The 16,354-nt window shown below is 34.4% G+C and overlaps 2 pseudogenes; both read left to right on the forward strand.

Moving 5' to 3' along the window:
• Nucleotides 1-6,572: 6,572 nt before the first annotated feature.
• Nucleotides 6,573-9,662, forward strand: LOC120175258 (annotated as a pseudogene).
• Nucleotides 9,663-10,216: 554 nt separating this feature from the next.
• LOC120175259 lies at nucleotides 10,217-16,013 on the forward strand (annotated as a pseudogene).
• Nucleotides 16,014-16,354: the final 341 nt, after the last annotated feature.

Below are 16,354 nucleotides of genomic sequence, written 5' to 3' on the forward strand. Positions count from 1 at the left end.
GCAAAGCCTAAATCCTGGTCCATCACAGACTTTCAAATTGAGTTCAGTTCGAAGGAACACACTTCCTTGTGTCTATACGGAGGTGAAAACCACACGAGGGAGTAGTTTCTCATTCAAGCTAAATGGTATAGAGCAAAGTTTTAGCTCATGTCATGAATGCAGTACACAGTGTGTGAGGAAAAGCATAAAAAGAAAAATAATAATGTACAACACACAAATTTATTCTTTAACTCTAAAGAAACAAATAATGTACAACACAAATTTATTCTTTAAATATAAAGACATATAATTAAACCTGAAAATACTAACAAACAAGTTATTACAACTATTTATACTAAAAATGGTTATCAAAATAATCAAATGATCAAATAACTAAATTAAAAAAAATTATAATTTCTTGCAAAGATAATTAATTAATAAACTGGTGGCTTGACTCTCTATAAAAAATTTGTCCCCAACAGAGTCGTCAAGCTGTCTAGACGGTATTTCGCCCGGCAAAAACAAGTGTCGTTGCTTTCTAAAAAAGTAAGTGTTTTTCTTCTGGTATAAGAAAAACACAATTTGTGGAGTTGCCACCAATCATTTTCGAGGTGATTGATCACCAAAAATGCTATGTTATTTTAATAAAATTTATAAAAATAATATTAAAATAACACAAAAGGGGCATGCTTACCAGAAAATGAGTTCTGGAGTCAGTTACGTGTGGGGAAGGATTAGTATCCCCACAACACTCAAAATTGGTACATTTGTTTATTAATTAATGTCTTTGCAATAAATTAACAAATTTGTATTTAATTTCAATTTATGATCCCATAAAAATAGTAAGGATATTATTTTATACCAACAAATCATTTAAAATATTTTCCTAATCAGTTAAGAAAATATTTTATGACTTATTGTATAAAATAATATAACCCAATTACATATAATAATTTTAATGATTTAATCAAGAAAATATAAAAATTAAGGTTACTATTATAACTACTTAATATGCAAAGTACTATAGTTGTAAATAATCATCTAATAATATGAAAATATTAAAAATTAAATTAAGAGAATAAAATACATATTTCAAAAAAATAAAAAATTAAACATTATAATTAATTAATTAAAAAAAAGAGGGATTAAATTAAAAATGACAAAACATGGGCAAAAGTTAGTGGAATGTATTTTAAAATGGAACACCATAATTATAGTGCTCCACTTTCTAATTTTTATTTTTACTTTTAATAATGGTATTACTTTTGTGTTTTTTTATTTTTAATTATTTTATTTTATTTTAAACACTAGTATATGTTATTAGGATACAATAAAAAGTAATAAATAAGCACTGGATTTTAAAAAAAATGGAGTCTTATACTCATCCATCAGAAAAAAAAAAAAAAAAAAAAGAAAAAAGAAAAGAAAAGGAAAGAAAAAAAAAAGAAAAGAGAAAGGGAAAAGAGAAAAGAAGAAAAAATTGAATCAAGATGGGTGACTCATTGAGCCTCAAGTTACAAGGTTGGTCAAGTGCAATTAGTTCAAAGATTCATATTCAACAAGAAGCCCAAGAAATATTAGAGATAGAAGAAAATGGAAATGAATCCAAAATTGGCAGTATAAAAGGAACCAGAAAAAGAAATGATCCAAGTCAAACAAGGCAATATTGAAGTCATCAGAATGAATTGATCCTTGGTGCAATTACCCTTAAACACTTGTTCGAGCCTATTTATCCATCTTTTTCGTAACCATGAGCCCTGGCCTACGTTACGTCCCTAAAAAGTCCATTCTAATCATACATGGATTTCTATATGAAAGAGACTATCTCCAGATTTCATTCTGCTTCTCAGGATTGATTTTTATTTGCTAAAATTAGTTTTTAAAATCTTTAATGCATGATATGAAAAATGATAAAAGGGGGTTCAAGATGTAAAATTTCTAAATAACATCTTGAAACCAAAGGAGGATTCGAGTTGAAAACCTGAAAATACGACTCGAATATTGAATGGTGCAACAATAACATAAGAGGTGATCTTAAGCTCTTGATGAAACACCACACATCCTAAAGACGTTCCTGAAATTATGGAATCAAGAAGTATCTCTATGAGATGAATACAACAACTATTTCTTCAAATTAGAGGAAGTTCAAAGAGACATATGTGCTGGACCAACCTGAGAAACCTCACTTTACCTGAATCAACCTACACTAAATCAGTCAATAATTTTGACATTTGCCATAGGACTATGATTTTTTTATTTAAAAGTATAGAAAATTTATTTGATATTCATTAAACTCATGTTTTATGATTTGATTCAATTGTGAACCTGTAAGGGGCAATTTTTTACAAAATTCTTTCATTCTTTGATAAAGAAATGAGGAAAAATATTTTCAAACAGGATGGTCTCAAATGAAAAAATCTTGAAGCAAGTTGATGTATATTCTACCTCTATTGTAGAAAAAGAATGAGCAATTCCAGAATGATGAAGCATTTCACATTTTTGAAAAAGTGCCCCAAGACCTGAAGACTGGAGAATTGAATTTGTAATACTCTAGATATATTATCAGTAACCCATCAAGAAGGATTACCCTATTCAAAAGGGGCATATATCTCAGTGCATAACAAAAAGGCAAGAAAGTGACCCGTCAAGAAGAAGATAATTACTTTATTCGGAAAATGCACATATCTCAAATATTTCTATCAGAAGGATTGATCATTTCTTAAGTTTATGATAACATGGAGCGAATCTCTCAAGTTATTTAACAACGCTATTGTTTAGTAAACACTGAATGAGAGCAACCAAGATTAAGAAATTTTGGGCACCAAGAGAGCCACAAATACCCACAATGGGACATTATCAAAGTTGGTCCTCATGGGGATCATGAGATTCAAATCAGAATGGACGATGATATCTCATTGGTATTTACCGAGTTTGGCATAGTTACATCTACATTCTTTAAAGATGATACATTCTCATTTCAAGGATAAGAGCTTTATTGGATTTCTACACAAGTTCAGGTAAAGAAAGCCAACCTTATCAGAGACAATGACTTGCTGGGGAAAGAAGGAATTGACACAACTCAAAACTTGCAAAAGTGTACGTTGATGAAGATCACTTTTGAAGTCATTCTTTCACAGATCAAAAAAACATGCATTTATACATAATACATGTCATTGCATCATACATCATTTCATACATACATGATACATTTTTTTTGGAGAAATTTTGTTTTTCTTTTGATAGTTTCCCTAGAATTCAAATCGTGGCTTTATGGGAACATATTTTTTTAGAAAACTTAATCTTGTTTCCTATAATCAATTTTTGACTTCCTCGTGAAGAGAAATCAACCTTTATTATTCATGACTCCCCAGTAGAGTCAATTCTTTACTTCCTCGTGAAGAGAAGTCAACATTTGTTATTTCTGACTCCCTAGCAGAGTCGCCAAGCTGTCGAGACGGTATTTTACCCGACGAAAACAAGTGTCGTTACTTTCTAAATATCGTCTCGAAAAAGTAAGTGTTTTTCTTCTGGTATAAGATAAAACACAATTTGTGGAGTCGCCACCAATCATTTTATCGAGGTGTGATTGGTCACAAAAAATGCTATGTTATTTTAATAATAAAATTTATAAAAATACCAGAAAATGAGTTCGAGAGTCGGTTACGTGTGGGAAAGGATTAACACCCAACAACGCCCAAAATTGGTATCTTTGTTTATTAATTAATGTCTTTGCAATAAATTAACAAATTTGTATTTAATTTCAATTTATGATCCCATACAAATAGTAAGGATATTATTTTATACCAACAAATCATTTAAAATACTTCCCTAACCAGTTAAGAAAATATTTTATGACTTATTGTATAAAATAATATAACCCAATTACATATAATAATTTTAATGATTTAATCAAGAAAATATAAAAATTAAGGTTACTATTATAACTACTTAATATGCAAAGTACTATAGTTGTAAATAATACTCTAATAATATGAAAATATTAAAAATATTAAAATTAAGAGAATAAAATACATATTTCAAAAAAATAAAAAATGAAACATTATAATTAATTAATTAAAAAAACGTGGGATTAAATTAAAAATTGCAAAACATGGGCAAAAGTTAATGGAATGTATTTTAAAATGGAACACCATAATTATAGTGCTCAACTTTCTAATTTTTATTATTAATAATAAAAATTAGAAAGTTGAGCACTATAATTATGGTTAATAATAAAAATTAGAAAGTTGAGCATTATAATTATGGTGCTCCATTTTCATTGTTGATGCCATTGGTGTATACTTTATTTTCGATTTGAAAATGGTTAGTAAGAACTGCAGTATGTTCTTATGAATGTAGATTCAGTGGAAGGCTAAATTTAGCTGTATAAACTGTAAATGCATGTTATTGAAATGTTCAAAAATTGATGTTATCTTCATTCTTTTTAACTACAAATATCGACAAAGAACAGCATCGATTTGCTCCATTTGTTACCTATGAACAATCCCAGAATGAAGTTTTAAAGGTTAACAGTTTCGAGATTCATTTTAAATTATCTTAGATGCAGTCATTGCCTGATTCCGTTGAAGTTGCAGAAAGTTAGTAGTTATCATTTGCAATATGCTTTTTTCAATTCAATTCCGAAACAGAGCATACCCCTTTTCGACCAATCATGTCTGCAATTCTAGTAGATTGATGATCCAATCATGTTTAACTGTTACGAAGGAAGATGAGGATTTAAGTTGGGATATCGATGAGGAGGAGGAGGATCAACGGATTAAAGCTTGATATGGTACCGTCCAGGTTTCTATAAGGTGGTTTTTTTTTTTTTAATTTTAAACATAGTTTACACACATGATTAATGATTACTTAAACATGTAGTTCATTAGGTAAATAGTTCTCAGTGATTGGACTCAATAATTCAATTGTTTGTCATTTTTCTATCTTTAAATGTTCATAAATTTTGGTCAGTTCCTTATAAAACATTTGGGGTAATTCTGTTTTGTTCAAAAATTCATTCTGCATCTTGTATGTTTGACCCGAATGCTAACTGCTATGTTCAATAAGCGATGAATGCGATTCTTCGATGTTCTTTGTCGTAATATGTGTTTCTGTCAAGTATTTGAACAGACTTGTGTATGCTTTTATTGTATTTGCCTTTTCGCATGAATGCCGGCATTCCGACAACACATTACGATCTTATTTTCTCACTTGATACCTCATTCACTTGAATATAGTTACAGAATTATGTGTTTATTTTTCCGAGGCCATTTTTATGTCATTGCAGTGATTGTTTGCAGTTGGGGGAAATTGATGGTGTGCTGGATTCATAATATCAGTTTGGTGTCATCGTGAACTCGTTTGCTTTTTGTTGTCAATTTAACACCAGGGGGCACTCTTTTATGCCCTTTGGATATGCATCTTTTGGCTAGTCATCTCTATCCCCTTGTAACCCCATACCTCCTCCGTTGTAGCTGTAGTTGTTTAAGTTAATGATAATGTTTTGTTCGAATTTCGAGTTTGAGTTTGAGTTGAGTTTGGATGTACAAAGTTTGAATAGTTGAAGAATTATAAGAATTAAAATGGCGTTGTCTTGGTCTTTAATCGAGTAATTTGTTATTTATAATTTGATTCATTTTTTATTTTATTTTCATTTCTTTCATCGTTTTAAGTTTATTTTTAATTAAATTAGAACACGTGTGTAACTTCAATTTTTTACTATACATTTTTATCATTTAGTCCCTTAATTTCAAGTTTATTAATATCTTTTACTATATATTCTTTCAATCAATTTCATGACTCTTTATACTTATGTCAATATTGTGTACTTAAAATCTCATTTAAAAATAACATTATAAATACTTTTAGAAAATATTAATTATGCCACATGGCAAACTCTTATTGGAGGGGCACACGTAGGGTACCAAAAGGGGGCAGATGATTTTTGTTCAGAGCAGAGTGGTCTCTAGCAAGCGGGGGGAGCGTAAAAAAGGGGAGTTGTGTAGTCACAGTGAGCGGAGCTTAGTCATACCATCAGCTACTATTCTATGTTCCCCACCCCTCTCAGCTCGGGGATCTAAAGGATTTCAGTGAACCAACTAAGGCTTCGGACAGTTGACGTTAGGTTCATCGAGGAGCTTGGGCATTATCGGACAAGAGAAGAGAAGAGACCAAGGTATCAAAGTGTTGTTCAGACCAGGGACAGTCGCCAAGTACATGAATGATCCACTTCCATTCATTCCTGGTTTCTCATAATTCTCCTAAAACAAAAGTCCGATGAAGGGACCAAACAATCGGTTATTGGTACAAGAATGTGTTTTGGATGTGCTGAATGAAATATATTTGTTATCACACCATAATAATTCCGATTATCGTCACATACAACGACATGTAAAATATTAAAAAAAATTAAATGGTGTTATTGAGAATTAAATTATTTGTCAACTTAGTGTGGCCAATATCTTTGATTTAAAAGCTAAATAATCGAATCGAAAATTTTAATGATCAAAAGAAAAAATAAATTGAGTGATAACCTAAAAATATACATATTAAAGGAATAATATTAAACAAACAAAATGATGGGCTATAGTAACTTTACGAAGGCAGAGAAAGAGGTCAATGGATGATTAAGAACCAAAAGCTCCATCACCTTCTTTCTTTCCCCCTTTCAAAACCCTCAACCTTAATTTTTTAAAATTTTGTTTTTTTTTATTTATAAATTGTTAGGTTTTCTTCTGCCCCAGAATTTCCCGCTCAAAAAAGAGATAAATCAGACCCATATTTTACAGATTTAGTGTTTTGGGTTTTGAACTCTAGACCCAGATATGGAAGTCGATTCAGGATCAAACCACTTCATAGATTTCAGAAGGTAACATTCTTTTTTTCACTTTTGGGAGAAAATTGGGTGTCTGGGACGAGGAACCCCTGGTTTTAATTTGTCTTTAATCTTCAAATTAATCATATTATTTTTATTTTGATGCTTTTTAGCTCTAGCTCTGTTTTAGTGATTGGATTTCTAGGTTTCTTTTCATTTCTCCATCAAATTATCCTAGTTTCATGTTAAAATTCCATTTCCTAGTTCGTTACTCAATACAAGTCGAAACAAAGGGATTTTTTTTCATTTTTTAATTCAATTTTTCATTCTTTTAGCTCTAATAATTATGCATATTTTTTAGATATTGGTTATTTCCCGGGGGGGGGGAGGAATTATCCTCTGAAAAATAAGCTTTTAAAGTAGTGTGTTTGAAGTTCTTGAGCTTGAATGATCTATAAGCTGTATCGTTATAATCTTCTTGTAACCATTTGTATTTTGATGAAGACAGCCCGAATAGTAATCCAAATAGTGGTGAATGTATGAATCCGATGCTAGTAAATGCCTTCCCGATCGGTGTAATCCATAGTGGTGGTAGTGTAGAAGGTGAAGGAGACTTGAGAATGGAACCGTCTGTTGGTTTGGAGTTTGATTCGGCGGACGAGGCGCGTGAGTTCTACAGTCTGTACGCAAAGCGTGACGGGTTTAAAATTCGAATTGGTCAGTTGTATCGGTCGAGGAGAGACGGGTCGGTTTCGTCAAGAAGATTCGTTTGCTCAAAGGAAGGGTTTCAGTTGAATTCAAGGACGGGTTGTCCTGCTTTCATTAGGGTGCAAAGGCGTGATTCTGGGAAGTGGGCTATTGACCAAATTCAGAAGGATCATAATCATGAACTCGGGCTTGAAGGGGAATGCAGCTCGCCCGTCTTGCAGCAGGGACCTCCTGTTGTTACAAAATCTTTGGTTGAAGTGTTGCGCAGGACGAAAGTCAAATTGCTGGGTCAAATAGATGATGGAGTACTGACTCCATCTGGTATCATAAATTTCAAAAAGCAAAAACGAGGTGGAGATGGAAGACAATCTATAGCTGAACCATATACGGGTCTAGAGTTCAATACAGCTAATGAAGCATACGAATATTATCAAACATATGCTGAAAATGTTGGGTTCCGAGTTCGGATTGGCCAGCTGTTTCGCTCAAAGAATGATGGGTCAATTACTTCCCGAAGATTTGTGTGTTCAAAAGAAGGTTTCCAGCACCCCTCAAGAGTAGGTTGTGGGGCATTTATGAGGATTAAGAGGAAAGACTCGGGAAGTTTGGATGGTAGATCGTCTTAATAAAGATCATAATCATGATCTCGAAGTGCAAATGGTGTATGAAAAAAAATCCACAGCTTCGAAGAAATTCATAGAGGAAGAAACCGATGTCATGGTCTATGGATCTCAGTGAAATGAATAACGGAAAGATCACCAAAAGAAGCCGAGAGAACAAAATTGGAACTGATTGGTACCCTGTACTTTAGAGTATTTTCAAACCAGACAAGCAGAGAAACTGGATTCTTTTATTCAGTGGAGGTTGACAATGGTAGTTGCCGGAGTGTCTTTTGGGCGAATAGCAGATCTAGATATTCATGCAGTCAATTTGGTGATGTCATTATTTTCGATACTTCGTATAGGAAAAGTAACTATGTGGTGCCATTTGCCACATTCGTTGGAGTAGACCATCACAAGCAGCCAGTGCTTCTTGGATCTGCATTGATTGCTAATGAATCGAAGGAGTGCTTTACTTGGTTGTTTCAAACATGGTTTAAGGCAATGTCTCGGTGCCGTCCTAAGTCGATTATTGCCGATCAAGACATGGCCATCCAGCAAACAATCGCTGAAGTTTTTCCTGGTACTCATCATCGTTTTTCATCGTGGCAGATTAGAGCCAAGGAGCGGGAGAATCTGCGGTCAATGCCTATTGAATTTAGGTACAAGTATGAAAAGTGCATTTACGAAAGTCAGACAACCGTCGAGTTCAACACCACATGGAATTCACTTATAATAAATACAGCTTGAAGGGAAATGTTTGGTTACAACATATGTACGATAAACGTGAAAGTTGGGTTCCGTTGTATTTACGGGGAAAGTTTTCGCCGGCATCCCTATAGGTGAAAGTGTCGAATCATTCTTCGGTACATTGGTAAATGGCCAAACGCCACTAAGGGAGTTCATTCCCCGATACGAACAAGGACTCGAGCAACGAGGAGGAAGGAAAGAAGATTTCAACTCTTTCAATTTGCATGCTTTTTCACAAACAAAAGAAGCAATAGAAGAACAGTGTAGACGGCTCTATACTTTCACCATCTTCAAAATATTTCAAGACGCTTCTACAATCCTACAGTTATATTGGGATAAAGACTTACGAAGAAGGGACGATCTGCCGGTACTTGGTAAGACGGTCGGGAACGAGAACGACAAACACGCCGTCACCTTCAGTGCGGTCAACCTGAGTGTTAATTGTAGCTGTCAGATGTTCGAATTCGAAGGTGTGCTCTGCCGACATGTCTTGAAGGTGTTCAAACTGCTGAACATAGAGAACTTCCTTCTCAATATATTACCCCGGTGGTTGAGAAACGCCGAGTACCGCATCCTATGCGGTGCCGATTCGAGGGTAAGCTCCAAGAACTAAAAGCCTTGATTGTGGAGTTTGAGAGAAACAGCTTGTAAATATGTAGAATGGGACGACTCTGTAGAAAAATTTAAACTTGCGTACGAGATTATGCGTGAAGGTGGGAAAAAACTTCATTGAAAGTGGCCTCTATGTTTAATGGCTTGTTCTTTTTAGTTGGTGTTTCTGTGTAATTATTTAAGGGTAAATTATACGCGTAGTCACTCCTTTTTTAGGATATTTGTGTTTTGGTCATTGTCATTTAAAAGGTTGGGTTAGTATATTCACTTGTCTACCGACAATTGAGTTAATATATCACATAACATTTTCAATAAATTAATATTCTCTAATGGGATGACGCCACATATTACTATTTATTAGTAAAAATAATATATAATTTAATTAAATATTTTTTCATTTATTATTACAATAATAACATATGTCAGTATCTTATTATAGAGAGTTAATTACCTTTAAACATGTATGCATGGTGGCTCGGTTTTTAACGACAATGATCGAAATAAAATCTTCAACATCAGTGATACTAATAATTTCTTTTATTTATAATTTTGATGACCAAAGTGTAAATTTATGAAAAGTTTAGTGCTTATGAATAGTTTTATTTTTTTAATTATTACTAATATTTTAATGTTTCTTCTATTTACTTCTAGGTTTTCCCTAGAAACAAACAGAGTGATCAACCAATAAAAAATAGAAATAAATATTTCTTTTTAAACAAATTCAACTAATAATAATTAACACTGATTGACAAACTAATAATAATTAAACAAAAGAAAAGAATATTCTCAGCCTTCTTTTTAATAAATGGCGAGACATATTGAAGCTGAGAAACTCTGGCAAATGATGAGGGATGCTTCAGTACGAACCGAAGATTTGAATGCTCCATCAACTTCCAGCTCGCGAAGGACCAGGTAAAACATTTTATGCCAATGAATTTTGTGCATGTTTTTTCGTTAGATGAATTGGATTTGGATTTGACTTCTAGGGTTACTCTTTTGGATTCGGATTTTGGTAGATTTGATGTAAATTTAGGATCTTGTTCCGTATTGATTAGAAAGTGTGGTGCATTTTGAGATTTGGATTTGTTTCGCATGTTGATTTTTGAAATTTGAGTTGTTTTTTTGCTGAATTATCGATTAACTTCGGAACTGAGCTGGAAAATTTCATATCGTATTGTTGAAAGGATTTGAATGCTAGAAACTTCGATGCTATTTTCTTAATCTAATTTTTTTTAATGTTTATGAATTGTCGCAAAATTTCAACCAATTTAGATAAAACAGTGCTATAAAGAAATGTTGATGTTTTCCAGTTCCATTTTTAGCTAAATTACTATAAGAGATCTATGGTTTAATTGCAAGAAAAGTGTCTATGGAAAACGTTATTTCCCTCCTAAGATAATAAAATTAACACATAAATGTTGTCAGAATTGTTACATTTAATGAAGTCATCTGAGATATCTAGCGATTTAGCTATTAATTTGTTCTTCTATGCTCGTTGAGTACACAATTTTGATATTTCATGCTTATGCCGACTAAGTTCTCTTTATGTTTTTGCTTTCACTAGCAATGTCTTTCCATTATTGGCATGGAGAGAAGTTTCTCCACGAACCAAACGGTCATCACGAAAGCTATGGGGAGAAGGATCAAAAAGCCGTCCTGATTCCCTCGGGCCAAACTTTCAAGCAACAAGAGATGCAAGATCTGATATTCTTTCCTGGTAATACCATTCTTTCCCAGTTTCTTTCACAGCTTTGAAAGTGGAAGCAACTGAGTTTTATATTTAGTTTGTGGTCCATTCTTTTAATGGTCATGTGTTTATGTGTGATTCATAGAACTTTGGTCCTATTTTATAGTAGGGACCCTGATAACTTTTTTTTGCAATTCAATGGGGTTGCAGGGTAGAGGCAGAGTCGTTGCGACATTTTTCATCAAAATACTGCCCATTGGTGCCTCCTCCGAGGTCTACCATTGCAGCAGCCTTCAGTCCAGATGGAAAAACACTTGCTTCTACACAGTGAGTTCCTTTTACCAGTATTTTATCAGTCTAATCAGGTGCCCAGTTAACTTCGCCCTTAGATTTGATACATATGTTACTTGTATTTTGATCCCGCAGTGGAGATCATACAGTTAAGATTATCGATTGCCAGACTGGAAACTGTTTGAAGGTGTTGAGTGGTCATCGTAGGACACCTTGGGTGGTAAGGCTGTAACTTTTTTTTTTTTAATTTTTTTGATTTCTACCTGTTGCTTTAACCTAATTGGATTGATAAAAAAATTAGCTTATAAAACAAAGCTGCTCAATCCATTTGTATGCATCCAGAAGGTCACTTTGGTGCTTGTATTTTGTAAATGCATTTTTGTATCTTTGATTCAGCACATGAAGATAACAATATGATTTATCTATAATTAGATTTCAAGTTTATTTTACTTGATCCCTTCATCTTGAATGCCTAAATGATTGTGCAATAGGGTATTTATGGTATCATGGATTAATTGTTTGTGCTGCTTAAATTTTACAGGTTAGATTCCATCCACTGTATCCAGAGATACTTGCAAGTGGAAGTTTGGATCACGAAGTTCGCCTGTGGAATGCAAATTCTGCTGAGTGTAGGAACACGTGATTTCTGTAATTACTCTTGTAGATTTCCCTTTGTAACATTTCACATTGAGAGCACATGAATGTGCTTAATGCTCTGTACTGTTTCTCATTGTTCTCCTCAATGCAGACCATCCTACTGCGTCAATTGCTTTCCATGCTCAAGGGGAAGTTCTTGCAGTAGCCTCAGGGCATAAGGTGAGGCTGATTGTTTCATATATGTGTACTTCTTTATTTCAATTGATATAAAATTGCCTGACTTTAGAGCTGTTTGTCAGTTATATATATGGCATTACAACAGGAGAGGAGAGGCATCATCTCCATCTATTATATTGAAGACAAGGCGTTCTCTCCGAGCTGTACATTTTCATCCATATGCGGCTCCAATTCTTTTGACTGCTGAGGTGAAATTTGATTCTATCGAATCGATTATATACTTTAGTCTACACTCTTAGTAATTAGATTTCTGGGATGATTTGTAGGTTAATGATTTTGATGCACCTGATTCATCAATGACAGTGGCAACTTCTCCTGGTTACTTGCGTTATCCAGCCCTAACTGTATATTTGGCAAATGATCGATCTAATTTGACAAATGAACTACCTCTAATGTCTTTACCTTTCATGATATGGCCATCATTTTCTAGAGATAATGGGAGAACATCTTTGCAGAATACTGATGGTGACATTGGTTCAAATGGTGTGTCAGAGAGGTGATCAATCGGCCTCAGTACGGCTTCTGACTTATTTAACTCCAACTGGGCAGTATGAACTTTTGTTGTCTCCTGTTGAACCCAATAGCTCTTCTCCATTGCCAGAAGAAACAGGAGGCAATCCTTTACCAACTTAGATGGAAACTGATGTTCCCCATTCTGCAACGGAGCCGATGGAGACAATGGAGGTGCAATCAGTAGAAAGACCTACTCTGTTTTTTCCTTTTGGTGATCCAACTTCATGGGAGCTACCTTTCTTGCAAGGATGGTTAATTGGTCAGACCCAAGCTGGTCAGCGCAATAGCATTTGGCTACTGGTGTTGGTCATGAGAACTCTCTTCCAGCTGGTGAAGCTGGAACTTCTGCTTCAATATCCCCCTCAGATATGGCCAGAGTGTTGGCCAATCAAGTGTTTCTGGAAGATCAAGTTCACGGCATCGTTCTTCACATTCTCGCATGGTCTCCTCAGGTACAACTGGGGAATCTGGTTATAGCAACATCATACATGATAATAGTGATCCTCAACCTGCCACCAGCAGAATTCAATCTGAACTTGCCACATCTCTTGCGGAAGCAGCAACTGCAGAATTACCTTGCACTGTTAAACTTAGAATATGGCCACATGATATGAAAGACCCTTGTGCTTTCCTTGATCCAGAGAAATGTCGCTTGACCATTCCGCATGTTGTGCTTTGTAGGTGTGTTCTTTACCGTCATATCTTGAAGGCATTGTCAATTAATTATTCCATTTCCTGTGTTTCAGCTTCTTCTGAAAGCTATTCTCCTTTGGTGTCTTGTTGCTGTTATGGTCTTATGTATGCTGCAAAATATCATTAATATCCTTTAACCTGTCATCTACAGACATAATTGCAGTGAAATGGGTGCACATTTTTCACCTTGTGGGAGATTTTTAGCGGCCTGTGTTGCCTGTATGCTTCCTCATTTGGAAGTCGATCCTGGAGTCCAGAGCCAGCTAAATTCTGATATTGCAGGAGTTGCAACATCTCCCACACGACCCCTGTTATGGCACATCGAGTTATGTATGAACTTCGTATATATTCGCTTGAGGAGGCCACGTAAATTCCAAACATCTTTTACTCTGTTCTTTATATTCCTGCCCTCTCTTCTGCCAACAGTTTATATTATTATCCTTTTGTAATTTTGATGCTCTTTTTGTGTAGATTTGGATTGGTGTTTGCTTCACGGGCAATAAGAGCTGCACATTGCTTAACATCTATTCAGGTCCAACTCTCACTGCCCGTTCACCTTTGTGTAGATTATTCTATTGCATTCATTGAATGGAAACTTGTTCTGTTGAGATTTGTGGATTTGTGTCATGGGACGTTCATGCATAGTTTGGGGACACCTGCATGCTGCTGTAGTGAAAGCAGTGCGTAGTTGTAATATTTGCACCTTGTGTTTTCTAATTTGCAGTTTTCACCCACCTCAGAGTATATATTACTTGCCTATGGTCGTCGCCACAGCTCACTTCTCAAAATTGTGGTAATAGATGGACAGACCACAGTGCCCATTTACACCATTCTAGAGGTATCATTTGTGTTATTATAGTTCCAGTTGCTCATTTTTATTGATTTGTTGAGAATTGGTTACGTCTGGATGTTGGAAGGCCTTTATATGTTTCATGCATGTCCTCGGTGTTATCTGCTCAATCGCAACTAGTATCTCTGGTTAAACCCTATTCTATGTAAAAAAACACTTTATCTATCTGATTGTGGTATTGCCTTAAGAATATAAAATCCCTTCTATCACGTTGTCTTGTATTAGTGCCTTTCGTGTGATTTGTTGTACTTCATTACTCAGGTGTACCGAGTTTCTGATATGGAGCTTGTGAGAGTTCTTCCAAGTGCAGAGGATGAGGTAAATGTGGCTTGCTTTCATCCTTCTGTCGGATGTGGCCTTGTATATGGAACAAAGGTCAGCAATTGACATTTAAATGAATTCTATATTTTTGTTTTGATACCAATCCTGGTTTTTAATGTGCGAATGCTGACTAATTATTCCAAATTCTACATTTCCCAATGTAGGAAGGTAAGCTAAGGATTCTCCAGTATGATAGTTCTAATGGTATGACACATAACATGGATGGTTTTCTTGATGAAAATATGCTCGAGGTAGGAGGCCCAAGTATGCAGGTTTATTTTCTTGGATTCCTTGTGGTTACAGATAAATTTTCCTTTTCCTTAGTTTTTTTTTTCCCCAATATCTTTGCTACAAATTGTTTCACTTTAAGGTTAAATGTTTTGAATTTTTTCCCAAATATTTAAAAACATTGCTTGTGAGAATGGGGGTGCGCGTGTGTGAGAGCAGGTGAGTGAGCTCATTTACAATTTGAAAACATTGATTTTTTCCTATTAATGATTGCTCTTTGAACAAATGGATGTTATTCATATCTTGTTGGTTTTTTAATTGTCTGGTACATACAGACTGATTTCCATTAGTGGGATTATTTGGTCTTCTATTTTCTGTAGAATAGAAAGCACCCAGAGTTTGTTTGATTTTTGTTACCGTTGTTTCTTATCATATTTTCTTTAGAAGGATTGAATTCACCAAGAGTTCATCCGATTTTCTTTCTTATCAAATCAGCCTAATTATTCTCTACTGTTGTAGGTCCCAAATATGCTTTAGAATGCTAGTGTTACCGGTAAAGCCTGTTCAGTTGACTTGCAGCTCGGCTTTGATGGTTAGCTTCGTTCATTCTATTAACATTTCAAGATAAGACCAACAATTCCCGAGGAGTTTAGTTTGAGGAAGTGAATTCATTTAGATCCTTTTATTCTTTTGCAATTCATTTGATCTATATTTTCTGTGAATCAGATTTGATCCCTTTTCTAGTTTCCAAGTAATAAAACTTTATTGCTTATTCCAAGTCATTATGCTTCAGGAAGGCCAACTTGCCACCGACTTCTTGCGTACACTCTGTAGCTACTTGTCCCGGATGATGATTTTATGTTGTTACGGCCGAGAACTACATGGACTCTTTGCTTCTCTGTAAAGTTTCTCAGCTGGTAGGTAGATGTAACTCTATCGGTTTTCTTAGGGACGTGATTATGTCATACTCAACAAGGTGAATCGGGATTAAGATTGTGGGTTGTTCCATCTACTTGTTTAGGTTTTAAATGGACGCTGGAAATGTTGTCTTTGGTTTGATTTCGAGTTTTTATGGCATGTTTGTTGACATAAAACAGAAATGGTGACTATAATTTAGTCTCTAGATTTGCAACCTTCTACGGTAATCATTCAGATGCTTTCAGTGTATTTTTTTTCTTTCAGTTTCTGGCTTAATTTCACTCAATTCAATACTCATCTCATCCAAACCTAAGAGTGCTTTTACGAATACCATTACATGTCTAAGAAATATTTTAATTGAACCTTTTATGCGATAATGCCATCTCAATGAAGCCCAATTCTGTAAATTATGGAAGATAGATGCCGTTAAAGTGAAACAAAATATGAAGTGATCAAATTTAAAATCACTGTAAATTAAAAATAAAAATAAAAAATGTAATCAAAATGATCATGAAATTTATGATTAATCTCGTAAATAAGAGCAAATTGAAGATCAA

The sequence above is a fragment of the Hibiscus syriacus genome, unplaced genomic scaffold (assembly GCF_006381635.1).
Source record: "Hibiscus syriacus cultivar Baekdansim isolate YM2019G1 unplaced genomic scaffold, ASM638163v2 tig00112159_pilon, whole genome shotgun sequence".
NCBI classification, from domain to species: Eukaryota; Viridiplantae; Streptophyta; class Magnoliopsida; order Malvales; family Malvaceae; genus Hibiscus; species Hibiscus syriacus.